This window comes from Choloepus didactylus, chromosome 8 (genome assembly GCF_015220235.1).
Source record: "Choloepus didactylus isolate mChoDid1 chromosome 8, mChoDid1.pri, whole genome shotgun sequence".
NCBI classification, from domain to species: domain Eukaryota; kingdom Metazoa; phylum Chordata; class Mammalia; order Pilosa; family Megalonychidae; genus Choloepus; species Choloepus didactylus.
Genome location: NC_051314.1, coordinates 73289386 through 73309645, shown reverse-complemented (window position 1 = coordinate 73309645; position 20260 = coordinate 73289386). Strand labels below are relative to the sequence as shown.

At 37.5% G+C, this 20260-nt stretch overlaps 1 long non-coding RNA gene across 1 annotated transcript in view; it reads left to right on the top strand.

The window, feature by feature from the left end:
- Positions 1-18259, top strand: part of LOC119542344 — a 355847-nt gene extending 337588 nt beyond the window's left edge. Inside the window, exons 3-5 of the long non-coding RNA XR_005218455.1 lie at positions 10521-10578; positions 10768-10865; positions 12357-18259. This is a non-coding gene — a long non-coding RNA (uncharacterized LOC119542344). The remainder of the gene's footprint in view (positions 1-10520; positions 10579-10767; positions 10866-12356) is intronic.
- Positions 18260-20260: the final 2001 nt, after the last annotated feature.

Here is a 20260-nt window from a genome sequence, read left to right as displayed (position 1 = left end):
ATCATATATAATCAATGAAATAAAACTACCACACCCTATAGATCTTTTGTTGTTCAGTTTAATTTCATAGGAGTTTAAAAGATGACACCATCCTTAATCCTTATAAAATGAATGCACTACCATGGACCCTATATATGTAGTGTAAGTAACATGCAACCAGTGAAGAAACACAACAAAGAGTTATACCTAATAAGTCAACAAAGGAGATACAACAGAATCATAAAAGAAGAAAAGAGGAAAAAGAAAACAAACAACAGATGTGACAAATGGAAGAAATTAGAAAGATGGTAGAGTTAAATGCAGTTATATCAATATTCACATTAAATGTTAATGGTCCTAAACACTAAAAAGGCAGAGATTGTTGGATGAAATAAGAAAGCAAAACCCAATTACATGTTACCTACAAGAAAATCACTTTAAGAGTAAAAGGGATGGGAAAGGATGGGAAATAAATATACCATGTTAACCCTAAAAGAAAAGAATGCTGGCACAGTTTTGTTAAAATCAATGTAAATTTCAAAGCAAAGAATATTATTAGGGCAAAAAAAGGTAATTTCCCAGTGATAAAGTAGCTAATTCATCAAAAAGACATAACAATCCTAAAGTTTAGGAGCCTAATAACTAAACTCACAATACATGAAGCAAAATAAATATAACTGCAAAGAGAAATAGGCTTGGAGATTTTAACACCCTCTCTCAATTATTGATAGCAAGGCAGATTAAAAAAATAATAACAAGTAAGAGTATAGAAGACGTTAACAACTTTATCAACCACCTTGATCTAATTCTAATTTACAAACTACTCCAACCAACAACATGAAAATACACATTATTTTTAGGAGCACACGGTGCATCACAATTTAAACTATATTTTAACACAGAAAATAAGTCTTAAGTCATACAAGTCTCAAGTCATAAAAGTTATGCTCTCTGACCATAATGGAATTAAATTAGAAATCAGTAACAAAAAGATATCTGAAAAATGTCTACATATTTGAAAACACAATAGCACACTTCTAAATAACTCAGGAGTCAAAGAAGAAATAAAAAAGGAAATGAGAAAGTATTTTGAACTGAATTAAAATGAAAAGAGAACATTTCAAAATTTGTGAAATGAAATAAATGTTGTACTTAAAGGGAAATTTATAGCATTAAACCCCTACAATAGATATTCCTTTTTAGTTTCTAGTGTATTAGAATAGCTAGGAGGAAATACCTGAAAGTGCTGAACTGTAATCCAGTATACTTGATTCTCGATGATGATTTTATAACCATATAGCTTTTATCATGTGACTGGATTGTACAAGCCTTGTGACTGACACTCCCTTTATCTGGTACAGGGATAATGAAATAAAGACAAATAAATAAATAATAGGGAGAATAAGGGGTATGGAATGTTTTGGGTATTCTTTTCTATTTTTCTTTTTTCTTTTCTTTTTTTTTTTTTTCGAAGTAATGAAAATGTCCTAAAATTGATTGCGGTGATGAATGCACAACTAAATGATGATACTGTGAGCCACTGATTGTATACTTTGGATGGATTATATGATAATGTGAATACATCTCAACAAAATTGCATTTAAAAAAAAAAAAGACCCACCTGGAATGGGCTGAGTCACATGTCAACTGAAACAACCTAATCAAATGGTCCCACCCACAATAGGTCTGCTCCCACAGGGATGGATTAAAATAGCATGGCATTTTCTGGGGTACATAACAGCTTCAAACCAGCACAATATATGATCTTATCTATGTGTATATTATCTTCAATAGGAAAAAAAAAAGAAAAAAAGTACATCCTGCATGAGTCCACTGATAAGAAACATTAGAAAAGGCAAAATTAAAGTGACACAAAGCAGATCAGTGGTTGCTGGGGGGAAGGGAGAGGAAGAAAATAACTGCAAAGGTGCATAATGGAATTTTGAGGGGTGATGGGAATATTCCATGTCATGATTGTGGTGGTGGTTACGCCACAGTATAAATGTGTCAAATATCATCAAATTTTATATGTAAAATTCATGAATTTTATCACATTAATTTATCTCAATAAAAGCTGACCAAAAGAAAAAAAAAATGGCAAATATCCTGAGTTGACCAACATGAATTTCCTTGTAATTTGTTTTCCCAAAAATTTGTTGTCATCTAACTCCTTTTTCTTTCTTTTTCCCCAGACTAGAGGGTAAAGTTTCCTTTCTCATCTTTAAGACCAAACAGTCTATTTTTTTAAAAAAATTCAGTTTTATTGAGATATATTCATATAAACTACAGTCATCCACAGTGTACAATCAGTTGTTCACAGTACCATCATATAGTTGTGCATTCATCATCAAAATCAATTTTTGAACATTTTCATTACTCCAAGAAAAAAATAAAAACAAGAATAAAAATACAAGTAAAGAAAAACACCCAAAACATCCCATCTCTCCCACTCCCCTTATTATTCATTTAATTTTTGTTCCCATTTTTCTACTCATCTCTCCACACACTGGATAAAGAGAATGTGAGCCACAAGTTTTTCAAAAATGCATAGTCATAGCACAAACATTTCGTCTTGACTTGATTTCATTCCTTCCATCATATTTTCTCTCTCTGTCTCTTTCATGATTCTCTCTCTTCATTTTCTACACTCTCACTTCCCTACTACCTCCTCTCTGCCCATAAACACAGTCAGAAAAACAACACTCATTGACTGTAGTTTGGTTCTGTTCCTCTTCTCAGCCAACCCATGTCTTGGCTCATGCTGTTCCTTGCCTAGAAAACCTTTCCTGGTCCCTTCATCCTGCCCCCTCCATTTCCACCTGCTTCCACCCACAAACCTTCCACTCTGTCAGTTCCTCTGGAAATTTTTGCTCTGTATCTTTTGTAACTTTGGGCCTAAATGTTCCTTTTCTGTTCTCCAATTTGTTTCTTCCACATTGTTTTGAAATTAACTAATTTTGAGACTGTCTTGAGGACATGGACTTTGTGCCACTAGATAATCACACCAAATCTAGAACATAATAAATATTTTTTGTTCAATGTAAACAAATACAGCTTTGTAATTTATAAAGCATTACATAAATGAAAGTATTTAACATGTTGATTATGAGGCATTTATAGAAATTTAAGTTTTTTTTTGGTGCCAGCTTTTTTCAACAACTGCAAAGATAGTTATATACTTTAGAAAAATGATCTTCCTGCACAGTTTCATATATATATTATACTATTCAAAAGGATAATCACCTTTTGAAAGTTCTGTCATAGAGATGATCTAATTTCTCTGGAATTCTGGACAGACATGTCATTCACTGTAGCCATTATGCCTTGTGGTAATACTAAACACATTTCAAAATGTTTTTATATACATTTCACCATTGAGTCTGTTCAACAGTGCTGTAACTAAATAGCTAAAGCTAGTTCCATGCTGGATTGTTGTATCTGCTTCAGGCTGTAGTACAATTCCTGCCCCTGGAGGTGTTGAAGTTGAGACTGGATGACAGACTTCCCTCACTCAGCTATGCTCTATCTCTTAAAAAAATACAGATTGACCACATAAAAGTCAGCGTCCTGCTGGCTGTTGACAATGACCTTTTAGGAGAAGATATTTTTTATATAGGTCACACATAACACAAAACTTAAAGCTTTCATTTTTTCTTTAAAATTACAGAGCTATAATTTTATCCAAAGAAGTCAGATTCACTAGGCACCGTTAGTGGAACCATTCCTTCATAATTCATGGCTTTCCTAATTAGTCTAAAAAGATATGCCTTAGTTGAGTTTCACATAGCTCTTCTCTCATCTTTAACAACTTGATATTTGGGTGGGCATGGATTAAAATACAGCTGCTGCTGAATGTGTGAACTGCCAATAAACTTGACAAACCAAATGCTGCTGGGCGAGATGTCCAGTATTACAAAGGGCTAATAAGCACCGCAGTGCATCAGACATGCTAGTATCTATAGTCCACTTTGTTGACACAGGCATGGATATAGGCAGGAGGAAACCACAGGAAACATCGAGGAGCAGCTAGTGAGCAATAGGTGTCACTCTTCCTCCTGAATTTGGGGCCTATTTGCTTTGGAAGAGCTATAGAGTATAGTTTTTCCATTCGTTGTTTGTAGATTATTGTCTTCATAAGCCACATCTTTTATTAGCATGAATAGAAAATAGTGTCTCCCTTGTCACTTATAGACAATAATCACTCACTTTACAAATTGTTGATTGAAAAGATCACGGCCATTAACATTTGTTGAGCAGCCTCTGGGTACAATGGGCTAAATGAGGAGGAAGAGAAAGGAGAAATGAGCAATAAAATGAAGGACAGGTTCCAGAGATTGTTTTTAAGTTGCCTATCAAGACTCTTAGACATACTATGTGTGCTAGGAAATTAATTAAGCAAGTATTTATTCAGTACTCACTGAAGTATTGACATAGTACTAAAGGTGATTTAAAGAAGTACAAACGCGGTATGTTCCCTCAAAGAATTAATGGTCTAGTTATACTGACGGAACATAAGCATGTAAAAATAACTGATGAATATATGACTTCTTAGAAGATATAGATTTTGAGATGAGTCTCAAAAATTGGGCAGTATTTGATGCATGGAGGAGAGTGAGGGAGGCTGTACACTTAGTCAGCAATAGAACTGTTCATGGGTGCCACATGAATAGGATGTAGTGGGTGATGCAGAAGAATGCGAGGCAACCACTGAAGATGGTTTGGAGTATGAGAGAGAGACTTAAGCAATAATAAATATATTTTTATTTAATGGGTTCTTGGAGACAAACCCATAATGCTGACAACTTTTTGTTTGTTTTTCCTTTCCGTGTTTGGAAGGTTTGTTTTTCTCTGGTTCTTAATAACTTCCCCCAAAACACTGATGTTGGTTTCAAACAACTAACATATAATGGTTAACTGCTCTATGCAAGGTACTCTTCCTAGGTAATAAAACTACATTCAAGAGTTTACTCTGGGTCCTAGAGGTTAGAGTCCACAAATAACTCTAATCCAGGGTAGCATATACTTACCTCTAAGAGAGATTTCAGGTGAGATGGAGTTCAGATAAGGAAGAATTTGCATCAAAGTGAAAGAATCAGGACACATATCTCCTAAGATTTTTTTGTCATAGTAGTGAAATAGCATCACCACTTGGTTTCAAGGTCCTTTCAAAGATTCTTTGCACAACCAGAAAGAACATCAAAGCCCAAGTGTTGATGTAATTTTAGACACTATGGTCAAAATTGTAGGAGCTATTTAAGGGGAAAGCTCTTTCCAGGATATCTTATGTCCTTCTTTTCAGGGGATGCCTCTCTGTCTGACTAGCCCAATTAGAGCAGTAGGAATCCTTCAATCTGCTCACTGTCAATAGTGAACTACAGCTGATTGAGCCAACCTGTAGGGCCTCTGAGCCATTCACCTGGGTAAGACCATGGAGTCTTACTCTTACTGCTAGGAAAAACAGATGTGCAGGGACCCTTTTGGGCTGATAATTATCCCAGGGACCTGTCTGGTAATTGTCCCAGAGACCTGTCTGGTATCCGTGTCTTTCTGTTTGGGAAAATGTCCACATCTGCTTTCCTATTCAAAAGAAACATACTCCCATTGACTTTTCAAAGAAATAATTTGTTATTGAAAAGAGAAAATAGGGAGAATTAGCTATCATATAGACAAGGAGAATAGCTGCCTTCCTTCTTATTGAGTCTGAAGGTTCTTCCTCCTTTACAAAAAAAAGAAACTAATGATCTGGTTAGGAGTGAGCACTGAATGGGAATTGAGAAATTAATTTCTCTTTTATTCAGTTCAGTTTAAGTAAGCAAATTGTTTTCTACCATTAATGTTTTAAAATGACTATTCAATATGTAACACATATTATATAACTGAAAGCATCTACAAAGTGTTTTGGTTAATAAAACATTTTCCCATAAAAGTTCATTTTTCTACACAATAACCCAAGTTATAGGTTGGACAAATATTGTGGTCTCTCCCTGTTTGACAAAGAAGGAAACAGGACCAAATAAATTGCTTGCTTGAATTACACACTACTAAGTCCAAATCTCATGTTCTTTCCAAACTACAACACTAAAAAACACATAACATTGCACTTCAAAATATGCCTTCCTCAAATTAAGGTTAAAAATCCCAAAACTCACCCAAGTGTACATAAGAATTTAGTAAATAATAAAGGAAACATTTCATATCATTAGATAAAGAAAGTATAGTTTAATAAAGAGTCTTGGAACACTTCAATAATCTGGAAAAAAAAAAGATCCCTTTCTCACATCAAAATAAATTTCAGATGGCTCAGTAATTTAAATGTAAAAAGATGAACCCCTGAAAGCACTAGAATTAAAAATAGGTGGATATGTATAGACTTCTGGTATGGAAGTGACTTACAAAATATCATTCCAAAAGTAGAAGCCATAAAAAATGCAAGTGATATATTTTATTACAAAACATATAAAACCTCAGTAAAGTCAAATTACTGTATATAGAACTAAGAGAAACAACACTCAGAAATATTTGCAAACTATATCATAGACACAATATTTCTATCTTTAATATATAAATATTTCTCACATAGTAAAAATTGAACCGTCTTAGTCTCCTAGGCTGCTATGACAAATACCACACAATGGATTGGTTTAAACATTGAGAATTATGGCATCACAGTTCTGGAGGCCAGAAGGCTTGCTTCCTCACAGGGTCAATATCATTCTGGCTTGCCATCAATCCTTGGGTTCCTTGGCTTTCCCATCACATGGCCATCTCCTCTCCTTTCTCTCCCAGTTTCCCACTGACTTCCACTTTCCAGGTCCTCCTCATGGCTTTCTCTGGCTATGTCTGAATTTCTTCTGCCTATAAAGGACTCCAGTAATCTGGATTAAGACCCACCCTCATTCTGTGGGGCCAAATCCTAATTTAAAATAACATCCTTGAGAGATCCTACCTTCAATGGGATCACACCCACAGTAATGTGGATTAAGGTTAAGAATAGCTTTAAATTGGGGTAGGTAATTCAACCTACCACAAACATCCCAAAGGGACAATGGGAAAATGTCTCAAATAGTCAATTCATAAAAGCAAGAAAAGAAATAACCAATAAGAATATGAACAATTCAATCTCACTACCCTAGTGTTTAGGTGCCTCGGCTGGAAAGTAGAATGTGTGGGTTCAAATCCAGGCTCTGTTGTAAACTAAATATTTTTTAACCTAGGGTAAATCATGTGTTAACTTTTCTAACCTAGGGAAAAAAAAAGTGGTTAGCTTCTCTGTGCCTCAATTTCCTCACCTGTAAAATGATGGTATCAAAAGGACTTACCTCGAGGGATCTACTTCATAGGCTTACAGTAAGGATCAAATGATGTAATTTATCGTGCTTTAAAAGGTCCTTGGGCTGTCCCAAGTCAGTCTCCGCGGAGAGCGCGGTGCAAAGGCGTGTGGCCTGCTTTCTCCGGCCCGGGCAGAGTGAGCTGGGGACACAGGAGAGCCCGCGGTCGGTGCCCTGCGGAGACCCGGCGGCCTCGCCGCGACCGCGCACTGGCCGGGTGCAGGCCTGAGGCAGGTGGGGACCCTGCGCACCCCTCCCGCGCGGTGACCTGATGGCGCCGGTGGCCGCGACGAGCCTGCACCCCGCCGGCTGCCTGCCGGGTTTACCTGGTCAAACCTGCGGGGCGGCGGGCCGGGAGAGAATGGCGGCTTCCTGGAGGCCGCGGAGGGCAGTTAGGGGACTTCAGGGCCCAGAAGGCGGATCTGGGTGGACTCAAACTCAGCCTTCTCTTCAGGCCACGCAGTCGCGCAGACCCGGGACCTGGGTGACTGCTCCATCCCAGTTGGACGAGATGCCACCTTGTCCCGACAACGGTGGACAAAGGCCTTAATGGAGCTGGAAGGCGAGCAAAGCCCTGGATGATGACAGGGGAAAGAAGGTTAGCAGGCCATCGTTCTACCAGAGCTTGCTTGATATTGCAAGAGAGAAATAGAATAAGGTGCCACATTTGTCCAATAAGAAGTGCCCACCACCCTTTGGGAAGATTTGCCGGCTGTTTATAGAAGGTCTGCATATATAATGTGAAAAAGCTGCTCTCAACTTTCGCCCCCAACCTTTTAAAAGAAAGCTTTTGCTACATGTAGGCTTTCTAGATGTAAAGAAGTTGCCAAAGTATAATAAAGAAGGGTTAGAAAAATCACACGTCTTGTAACGTCTATTTGTTAAAAAAAAAAAAAAAAAAAAAAAAAAAATCATAGCAATGTCTTCTGGAAATGACATTAAAATGGAATTTAGTCTCAGCTGTAAGTGACACTGGGAGCAACACACACATCAACACTTGTTCTGTGGGATAGAGGACATGGAGCCGAAAGCTAAGAAGAGGAAGAGAAGGTTCTATGCCAGATTGGTGCTATTTAGAAGACATGTTCATATTATAACTATCATTCTGTGTGTACATTTTATTCCTCACTACTCTATGTATAGTCAACAATGCTAAGTACTTTTTTGAACTATCTCTCTTATTCTGAAGTGCCTAACATGTTAAAAGCAGAATTAGAACACATTTTGTAAATATATTTTTGTTAAAATTCTCTTGAGTATTGTGGGTTTGGCCAAACCACTGCTGACTTGTACACATTTTGTGAACTGGTTTGGGGGAGGAGGGAGAAGGAAGTGCAAAGAGCTCTATGCTGTTGTGTCTGTAATGAGGCAAGATTAACCATGTTCATGCATTTGGTTTCATTTTGCTGTGTATATAGTGCATTTAAAGGGCAAACACATCCTAATTGACATTTAGTTTTCTAGATGTTAAAGAGGTTGCCAGTGCATGACAAAAATAGGGTTAATAAACTAATACTTTTTGTACTGTTCATGTCAAAATTCTTAGGAAAGATTGTCTTCTGAAATTTCAAGCATTACAGTCCAAAGGGTTGGTGGAGGAGGAATAAAAAGGAATGGTTCTAGACCAGAATGCTCATAATTAGAAGACATTTTCAGATTATAATTGTTGTTACATATGTATACTTTATTCAAGATTGCTCTGTATATAGAGGACAAACTAAGTCCTTATTTGAGACATCTAGTCTGTCTAGATGTTTAGAAGTACTCAGTGTATGTTGAAAGTAGAAGTAGTAAAATATTACTTTGTAAATATCATTTTGCTCAAATTTGTAGGAAATAGTGTCTGTTGGAAATGGGATTGTTAAATCATCTCTCTGAGCAGCATACTACTGTCTATATACTCGTTTAGTGGTTTGGAGTTGATGGAAGGGAAGCAATTGCCAAAGGTAATATGCTAGTGTGTTCAGACAAAACTCTGTATGTTCTGTGCATTTGGTTTGGCTGTATATATAGTGTATAAAATGGACAAATGAGTTCTACTTTTGCAACATCTGGTCTCTAGATGTTAAAGAAGTTGCCAGTTTATGACAAAGTAGTGTTAGTACAATTAACATGTTTTGTATACTTTGTGTTTTTAGTCATTGGAAAGCCTGTCTTCTGTAAATGACTTTTGAGCATGAATTTTTTCAACCATCTCTAAGCACTACACTTGGCTGTGTTTGTCCACTGAACTGTTGTGGAGAAGAGGAGGTGAGGAGGGTATTGTTCAAGGCCAAGTTGGTCATGCTTAGGAGATACCTCAGATTATAACCATTGTTATGTGTGTGCAATCTTATTTAACAATACTGTGTATATAGTGGACTAGTGAGTTCTTATTTGAAATATCTAGTCTTTCTAAATGTTTAGAGGTGCTTGATGCGTTTAAAAATAGCATTAGTAGGAAAACACTGTAAATACCTTTTAAAAATTGGTCAGAAATATTGTCTTTGGGAATAAAATGGTTAAACTACCTCTGAACATCGTATTCTTGTAGTTGTTCATTGATTTGAGGGAGGTGGGAGGGAAGAAATTGCAAGAGATATTTTGCTAGTGTGTACCAGAAAATTTCTGATCATTCATTGCCCTATATGTTATGTGCATTTGTTAACTTTGCTCTAATGTACATATTGTGTATATTCTGGACAAATGAGTTCTAATTTTATAATATTTAGTCTCTAGATATTAAAGAGATTACCAATGTATAACAAAAAGTAGAGTGAGTAAACTAACACATTTTGTACACTTTGTGTTAAAATTCATAAAAAGGCTGTCTTCTGAAAAAGACTTTTAGAATTGAAATTCTAAAGCACATCTAAGTGACACATGCTCCTGTAACTCATCCACTGGGTTTATGGTGGAAATAAGGAATTGGAAGAAATGAAGGGATCTAGACCAGAATGTTTCTACTTTGAAGACACTTTCAGATATAACCATTGTTACATGTGTGTAGTTTATTCAACAATTCTGTGTATATAGTGAACAAATTTAAGTAGTTCTTTGAAACTTCTAGTCTTTCTAGATGTTTAGAAGTGCACAAAGTATGTTAAAAGTAGAGGTAGTAAAATAACATATTTTGTAGACATTGTTTTGTTAGACTTCATATGAAATATCTTTTGGAAATGGAATGATTAAACCACTTCCAGAGTAGTAAACATTATGTTTGTGCTCTTTCAGGGTGGAGGGAGAAGGAAGTGCCAAGGGCCCTTTGCCAGTAAGCCTATAGTTGGACAAGGTAAACCATCATCCCATATGTTCTGAGCATTTTGCTTTACTTTAACATGCATATAGTATATGTAATGCACAAATGAGTCCTAATTTTATATAATCTAACTTTTCTAGATGTTAAAGAAGTTGCCAGTGTGTAACAGTAATAGAGTTTGTAAACTAATACATTTTGTACATTTTGTGTTAAAATTTATAGGGAAAGTTTATTCTGAAAATGATGGAATTTTACTTGTCGAAGCAAAATGGTGAAAATCCCCTCTGAGCATTGCAGATGCAACCACTGGGTTGAGAGAGGTGAGAAGGGGAAGGGTACTATGCCAGAATGTTCCAATTTAGAAGACACTTTTGGATTATATCCTTTGTTACCTGTGTAACAAAGGATTTACTCAATGCTACTGTGTGTATCATGGATAAATTAAATCCTTGTTTGAAATATCTAGTCTTTCTAGATGCTTAGAAGTATACAACATATTGTTAAAAGTAGAGAGTGTAAAAAACACTTCAAATATTTTTTTCTGTTAATACCTAGTAATGGCTGTATGTGGGGAATGGTATTGTTAAACTAGATGTCTTGGAGCAGTACGCTGACTGGGTAGTGGTTGGGATTGGGAAGGAAACGCAGAGGGAAGGGTCCTTTGCCTGTGAGCTGTTAGACAAGTTCAGATTGTCTGACCATTGTTCTACGTAGGCATTTTAGTTATTGCTGTGTATTAAAAGATAAGTCCTGAGGTCCAAAGTATATCAAAAATAGAGGTAGTAAAATAATCCCTATATAAATGTTCTTGTGTTAATTTATAAGAAAGAGGGAGGGACAGCTTTTGCGAGGATAAGGTAAGGAATTCACCACTGGTCTTGTAAAGTTCAAGATAACTAATAGTCATTTAAATGGAGATGTCAAGAAGGCAAAAGAATAGAAGGAATTCAGAGGAGAGATTAAGGCTAGATACATAAATCTGAGAATCATCAGTATTTACATGGTATTTAAATTCATGAGCAAGATAACACACATCAAAAGTGAGTATAGATAGAGAGGAAGAAGTTCAAGACTGAGCTTGGGGACTCCCATGTTAAGAGATACTGGGGTTATGAGGAGAAAGTGAGAAGAAGCTTTCCCGAGGTAGCTGGAAAATATCTTAGAATTCCAAGAGAAGAAAATGTTTTAACGTGGTGCAATTGGTCAACTGTCAGATGCTGTTGGTAAGTCAAATAGAGTGAGGACTGATAAATAACCACTGGATTTGGAAATGTGGAAATCATCAGCGACCATAAAGAAAGCATTCTTTTAGAGGAAAGGAGGGTACAAAAGCTTGATGGGGTAGTTACATGAGAGGATAGGAAGAAAGGAGTTAATATAACTCTTTCAAGAGTTTTGTGGTTTAAAAATACAGAAAAATATAAAAAGGAGACAAATGGAGCTGATGGAGAAAGAAATAGCATCCAGAAAGGGTTTTTATCTTTAATATGAGAGAAATGACATTTGACTGTATCGTTATAAAACAGATTCCGGAGAGAGGAAAAATTGATGATGCAAGAAAGGGGGGGGGTTATTGCAGCAGTGTCCTTGAGGAGGCAAGGGGGTGGGGGTGGGAATCTAATGCAAAAGTGGAGCTGTCTTAGCATGGATTCTCTAGAAAAACAGTCTTATGTGTTCACATTTTATTGGGAGTGTGAAATCCTAGGAAAGCAGAAATGAGGATAAAGGGAATATGATGGGAAAGGAAGGAGAGCAAATATAAGAGAATATTACTGATTGGGCCATAGCTTTATGATAAACTTGTTGCTCAGTCTTGCAGGTCATCTTCAGAGATACATTTGAAGTCATTAAGTCCCTGAACAGTCCATCCAAGAGGAGAAAGCAAGAAATTTGTCCAACAGCTCATGTGTCATCAGTGAAAGTTTTCTCACCTATGGAAGCCATGTGGTGGGAGGCAAGAGTGTTCATTTCAGCAATGACTAAGAAACCACCATTGGGCTGTGCCCACAAATGACCGTGGAGACCGGGAGCAGCACCCAGAGGGGGCCTTGCATTGTGACGGTAGTAACAGCAGCAGCATGAACGTGGCTCTTTGTATAAATTATTTTTAGGCTGCTCCTGCCAGAGAAGAAGGAAAGTACGTTAATGGGGAGTGATGCATAAGCCAGAAACAGCACAGAAGATTTGGTCTTTGGTTGGAAAATGGACAGTTTATCCAAAATAACAAGAGACACTGTGAGATGTTGGGGGTATAGTTGCAGGTAGATAGGCAGTAGAGGGGCTTATAAAAATTCTCTTCCCTTTGCTTATGTTTTCTCAGTAAAATTAACTGAAAGTGAGAACTGAGGAGTAGGAGATAAGAGAAAGGAGGGACTTAAAATAGTCATCTAGGAGAATGGGAACTTAAAAAGACCAGGGATCCTGGGAGCACTCACCTTATCTAGGGAGCCTCAAAAGCTTCCTGGGGAAGGAGGCCTTGAAACTTAGACCTTAAGAATGAACCAGAGTGTTTTGAATGGACAGAGGCTTATCTTTTGGAAAAGGAAATATAGTATATGCTAAGACCTGGGGACTAGGAAATGTATAGCACATTGAAATATGAATATTGCTGGGTGTCCTGCACAATAAGCAAATGTAGGAATTGAGTTTGTAGAAATAGTTAGTTGGAAGATTTCTCTTCAGGTTTTATATTCCATGGGATTGTAAAAATAAAATCTGTAATGGGAAAGAAAGATAAAAATTAAATTAGCGAAAGAAGAAAAGGATAATTGCTTTTAATTACTTAATTACTTTTGATTAAGTAGGGCTTTGATCTTGTCCAAAGATGTTAATAATGAAAATACTTAGTGAATTAAGGTTATGAAAATAGAAGTCAAGAATTAAGAAATTTACAAATACTGATACACTGGGAATTCCTGATGTCCCTAATGAAAGTCACAATCAGCTGCAAGAACAGAAAAGTGAGCATAACTGCAATTCACAAATGATGAAAAGTATTCATCATTTTGCAGATAATAGACTAAACTATCTTCAGCTCCTGTAGTTATTACATCAGAGAGGAATGTAATGACATATTTATCATACTTAGTACCATTAATAGAAGTATCCTAAAAGCATACACAGAATTACATAAACACACATCTATGTGCATATATAGATATTCACAACTTTGGCAGAGAAGCTAGGTAAAATGTGAAATGGAAGAACATAAAAATAAAACCAAGTACCATCTTGGCAATAAGAATTCTTTTCCTCTACTTAGGTGTCTTTCCAAAAATAAGAGTATGCATTAGCATCAATTCAGATAGTAATATGTTTTTAATATTTATATCTCTAGAAGGTTTTTATACTTCCCATAAATAATCAAAATATACTTGGACAAAATGACTTCCAAAACTATGGAGAATTAAGAGCAAATCTGACAGAGTAATGAGAATCCATTAAAAAATATAGCACTTGGGTATATTCAAATTTTAGGTCTTCAGCTAAACTTGTTAATAATTGCCCCACTTATTGCATGTGTCCTGAAATAATGCATCACTGATGACATTCTTTTCATTGTATTCATTCACGTGCCTTCTATGTTCTCAGAGTTAAAAGTTATGGGGAATACTAAAAGTAACAGACTACCTACCCTTGAGGAGATTCCCAGAGAAAACTTGTGAGAATTACAGTTCCTCCTTCCATCCCCAACTCAAATAATGTAATTGGCTTAAGTCCATTAGGCTTCTCATTATGGAAAAGGGTCTAGTAGAACCACATGAATCATGAGTTATTCCATCCTTAGCCATTAAGACACAGTGGAAAATATAAGTCATTGCATGCATGACATGCTGTGGTCCACCGAGGGGGAGAAGTGGTGTGCTTCCTTTAATTACTCCCTTGGAACCACACATGTCTAGCCATGGTCTTTTCTTTTACTATTTTCCAAATAATTACTACTCTAATTGCTTCATCTGGAGCAGCTCGTGTTCATTCTAATACTTGGCTGCCAGTGTTCTTTCTTCCCTCTTCTCTCCACTCACACATTCTCCTCCCACCTTCCTTTCTTTGTTCCTTCTCTTTCTTGCTCTCTTTTTTTTAGCATCTAAATCTGATGAAGTTCTGGTTTTTACTCTTTGAAAGTTTAAGTGGTTGAATTAAATCACAACTTTCTTTGGTCAATCATCTAGGGAGCTGTTTTGGAATCGAGGAAACATTTTGTTTACGACTCAAGCTTTCCACCTGTGCTGACATGGCATGGACTTTACAGCTATATTGAAAGCGTTATAACCAGCAACTCAGAAATTCCACATTCTCTTGAGCTGCATTATTCTGGAACGTTTGTCAGGCAGCCAATTGCCTTGTCAGCCCCTAATTGATTTACATTAACATCTGTAGGAATGAGGTGGGGTGAGGGTGGGGTGAGCCTGGGCTCACTTGAGAACACCCAGTTGTGGAGTTTCATGTGGGCATGAGAGATTTACAAACAGAATTGAAAATAAACGCCATGTTTTCTTTTATTTTGTTTGTTTTATTTTTATGCAATGTGCTTAAATTACAGATGTTCACAAAGCCAATATAAACTTTTATTACTTTGTGAAAAGTTGAGTGAGCTTAGCCTCTCCGTCACTTAGCTGTAAAGAACACCTGGCCCGAAAGGCAGGCTTCGTTTTTCCCTTGGGCAGGGGGAGAATAAAGAAACCAAGAAAACCCTTAAGAATGTTCCCCTCTGACAGCTTTCATTTACAAAAGTATGGTAGTTAGCTTTAATAGCTCTCTCTTATACTTAGACCCTACTCCTCCTGGATTAGAAACATAAATCTGTATTTCTCATTTAGAAACACCTGGTCTGATGTTAGGTCCAGCGTGAGGGAGTCTGGAGAAATCTGTAAAAGGGGATCACTGGTGGGGATGCACAAGATACTTGTTCACTACAAAGTTGCTTGTGGGCACAAATGGTCTATACTAGAGGTCTCATATTAGCAGTGGAACATCTAGAGTGCCTTGGCCCACACAGTATTTTAACTGCTGACGTCCTTCATAGACACCACAGTCCCTGCCACTCCCTGGTGATCACACGTGGTCCAGTGCACACATTTAGATTATATGTCTGACCTTTGTTGATATGAGTTTGCAATCTTTAATTTTTACACTGCCACCCTGAAGCTTCTGCAAGAGAGATAGAGTAGGGGTTAGGGATGATAAGAGATATGTATGGTGTGAGTGTGGGGACCACAGAGCTATAGGATGAGAGAAAGGAGTTACATAGGTTTGTCTGGGCCTCTGTCTATGGGGCAACAATAGCTGAGAATGACTCTGGGGAAAGGGCCTAGTTCTTTCTACTTCTTGCTCCCAGAAAACTACCAGCTGGTCAACAGAGGCACTGGCGGCAGGCTTGTGGGGTCGAGCAACTTGCTGATGGGACCCCTGGGTTATAGCACTCCTGGGTCACAGTGTTCTTTGATTTCCACACGCCTTAGTTACAGAACACCCTGTTCATAGCATGCCTGTGTCAATAGAGCTCAGTGGTTGCCAAATGCGTTGGTCACAACTTGCCTTGGTTACTGAATGCCTTAGACTTTGGCACAACTTGGTCGGAGTGCACCTTGGTCACAACATCGGGACCACAGTGCTCCTTGGGTCCCAGCATATTGGTCCCTGAGCAATTTTGTAACAGTACACTTTTGTCATGGCACCAAGCCTAGGTCACTGGGTGTGTTGTTCACAGTGATTTGATCATAGCATGCCTTGGCCACAGTATGTTTGCTTTATTATGCTGGGATCTTTGTGGATGGGTCACAGCAACCTTTGGCCATTGTGGGCTTCTGTCTCCATTTTCTTGGGTCATACAGTGCCTAGGATGCTTTGCTCACTACATACATGGTAGTCACCATGTACCTGGACACCTGGATTACTGCACACCTGGGTCACTGTGTGCTTGGGTCATGTCTCATCTGGGTCATAGTATGACTTGGCTATGATGTGCTTTCCATTTGTGAAGTAATGGCAATTAGAAATAACCTTTTTGGGTTTTGGTATTCACATGACAGGAGGGGATCCAGAAGTATAGTAAGAGAGACATCATATAACTAGTAACACAGGTACTCAAAGTCACATTGATATGCATAGTAAAAGAATGTGTGTCCCAGATTTTTAAGGCAGACATTTTGTAGACATGCTTGTACATACATAGAAGATATCAAAAAGGATATATACCCAAATGGTGGCAATCAGTTTTTGTGGGTAGTGATATTAGAGTCTACTTTTATCCTTTATTCTTTGTAAACATCTTTATTTAATATTTTAAGGCAAATGAAACCCTTTATTCTTCATGACCCACCTCCAGTGTCACAACTGCTGGGACACCTAGCCAGATGGTTGCCAGTAGGTATCGATCACTTTTCCCTCTGGCTTCTGGGCACTGTCTCTGTCACTCCTGGGGACCACACTGGGGTAGTGGCAGGGATGGGCAGGAATCTGTCTCTTCAGCTGCTGCTTCTTCATCTTTTTAAAAGCCTGCCTTTTCTCCAACAGAATATGACAGCACATTTCTATTCATAGACCACTCATTGGACAAATGCTGAATTATCTGCAAACAACTCTACTGCCCCCTTCTCTGTATTAATTTCATAAGGCCTAGAAAAAAATCTAAAGATCATTGTCTCATTTTTCTTGGCTTCTGTGCTGAAATAAAACTAAAACTTTCTAGAGAGAAAGTTATTAGCTATTCTGAAGAACCTCCTAAGAAGCTTATTCCACAACATCCTTTACAGCTTGATAAAGCTTCTCCTTATAACCAAGTTGAAGTGCTCTTTCTGCAGTACAGCCTATTACTGATCTCAAGAGCAGTTATAGAACCTGCCCCAGAATCATCCAAAAGGTATAAGCACAATCCTTGCGAACATAGAAATCCAGTTTCATTTCTGGGGTCCTCAGTCATTACATCCAGCCTTTTTAGAACATTGCAGTTTTATGAGTGCTTTCATGGACATCGTTTCCCTTGAACTTTGCAACAATCCTGCAACAAAGACAGTACTCATTTTATTAACCATATTTTACAAATAAGAAAATGAAAAAATAATTTCCAAAACTGCTCAATCTCTGGTTTCAGGTTGGGTGTAAAACACAAACTTTTATCTTTTAACATATGATCATAAATACGGCTTTTTTCGTTGGAACCCACAATATCAGACGGAGATAAGTATAGGAGCAGATCTTATTCTTCCATAGCAAATCAATGATTTGCTCAAGATTTTCACTGACAGAAATGAAAACAGGTTTCCTGATTGTCTTACATTTTATTCAATAATAGTAGCAAAAGAAATATTAGAAGTAGTAGTAGTAAAGCAGCTATCTTTATTTAACCCATTATTGAGGCTGGAAATCATACTCATGTGTATTATTTGTGATCCCCACAGTAACCCTGGAAAGTAGGTGTTATTTCCAAATTACACATGGGGAAGCAGAGGCTTAGAGATTAAATAATTCACACCCCTAAGTAACAGGCTAGAGCAGGAATTGGCATCTATATGTGTCTGACTCCTAAATCTCACAACTAACCCATTGTGCCTCACTAAATTATAAACATTTGCCTTATTTGTGTCATGTCTTCAATACTTATTCCACAAATTAATAAAAGGCATTCATGAGGTTTGATCTATTTTGTTTATATTTGCAAGTTTCTTCCTTATTCTCATCCCTGTAATGAACATTTCTCCTCATTCAATAGTGAATCCCCCTAGACATTTCCAAAAAGATGGCTTTTCTTGAAAATAAACTCATTCGAGGATATTAAAACATTAAACGGGTTTAGTACATACATTACTTTCCAACTTTCACCTCAAAAGTTTGTTGAGACTTCTCAATTATGGAAAGGGGAATACATAGTTTGTACACTTTTACCAGTACATACTAAACTGACCACAAAGTGGTAATTTAATCATACAACACTTATGTCATTAAAGATTAGGCCTGCCCTCTCATACAATCTTTAAAGTGTGGTCAACAGGAATCCAGACATTGTGAGCCACCTCTCTGGGTTCTTAGAGAAGATAGCACTGTCTTAGTGGATGTGCATTTTCTGAGATACATCTGAGCATAGGGTGTGACCCTAGTGTATGAAGAAATATGCTATTAGAGTTCAAAACTCAAATGCTGAAAATTACTTAATTGAGGGTTAGGAAATATATCTTCCAGTCATAATATAACTACCATGAGCTAATCTCTTAAATAGGCTTTCATTTCACTCACTTATCCGTCAGAGATATCATGATTCTCAATTAAACAAGGTGACTTATGTATTTACTAAGATTTATTACCATTGCTTCCTTTTTCTAAGTTTATAAACTAATTCAAGTATACCCCACCCTAAAAGCTACTATGTTCAATCCTGCCTCTCCTTCCAGGCACAAACTCTGCTTCCCTTCATTGTTACACTTCTTGAAAACAGTCTGTACTTGCTGTCTTTACTTCCAAACTCCTATTCGACTCATCGTGATCTTTCTTCTACCACCACTGCTTTTCTGACATTGCTCTGACAGGGCTATACAAATACCCTAAATACCTTTACTGGCCTGGCATCCTATTGGAGCTGTCCATAGTAATTTTCCTTGAAGGAATGCCATACTTGTTTCACAATTCTGGAAGCATCATCAAAAAAGAAGTCAAAAAGACCATGCCTACGAATCTTGGATTCTCTAGCGTTCTCTGGTCTGAAGGAAGTCATTTACCTTCTCTGAGTCTTAGGTTTCTCATCTTTAAAATAGGAAAAGCACTATCAACACTGAAAGACTATGAACTTTAAATAACATGGCATATTAATGATCCCAGAACAGTGCAGGACACTCCCTGTAGGACCCTTACTCCAATAATAGGACCTTCTTCACAGTAACATCATTTTATTCTTCCTCCTATTACATCTTCATCTCCCCTTCTTACCCCCCAATTCTGTGGTCCATCACTACAGGCATCCCTAGCATTCAAATCCAACTCCTTTGCATCATGATACAACTATAATCCTGGATAAATCCAACTCTCTGCCATTTCCATGTCTGCACCTACACAACTGAACAAAGGCTACAGAAAAACAAACATTACACTATCTGGTCTTACTTTAAATTCATGCCCACAAAACTCAAACAGGCTTTTACTGCAGTCCAGAGTCATAGTACATATTTCATTACCATCTCTTTCCCACTCTCTTGGTGGTCTACTTTATATTGTCTCCTCTCATTTCAAATCTCTTAATATCCTCTTCCCTATTTTTGATCTCAGATAACTCCTGATTTGCTGAGATGTTAGAAGATATCAGAAGAGAACGCCACTAGTTCCTGCCACCACATCTACCTACCCTCCGGTATTTGGGCCTATATAGACTGCTTCCTCCTGATACCTGAGTGGAATTGTCCACGCTTATTGTTAAGGCTGCCCACTGGTGGGCTAGACTCCATTCCCACCCCTTCTGCCTTTTCAAGAACTCTGATTCCACAATTCATTCTCTCCCAATCTCTGTCCATGCCCCCCCACCCCACCCCCACACACAAACACACTCTCTCCCTGTCTCTCATGAATCAGCAACTTTTAACACTCTACTGGGTTTTTCTCACTAGAATACAAATAAGCTGGGCATTTTTCTACTTAAAGAACAAAAAGAAAAAAAAAAACAACAACAGCTCTTGACCTTGCTTTTATCTTACAGGACTGCCTGATTTCTTTTTCCTAATAGAGACGAATC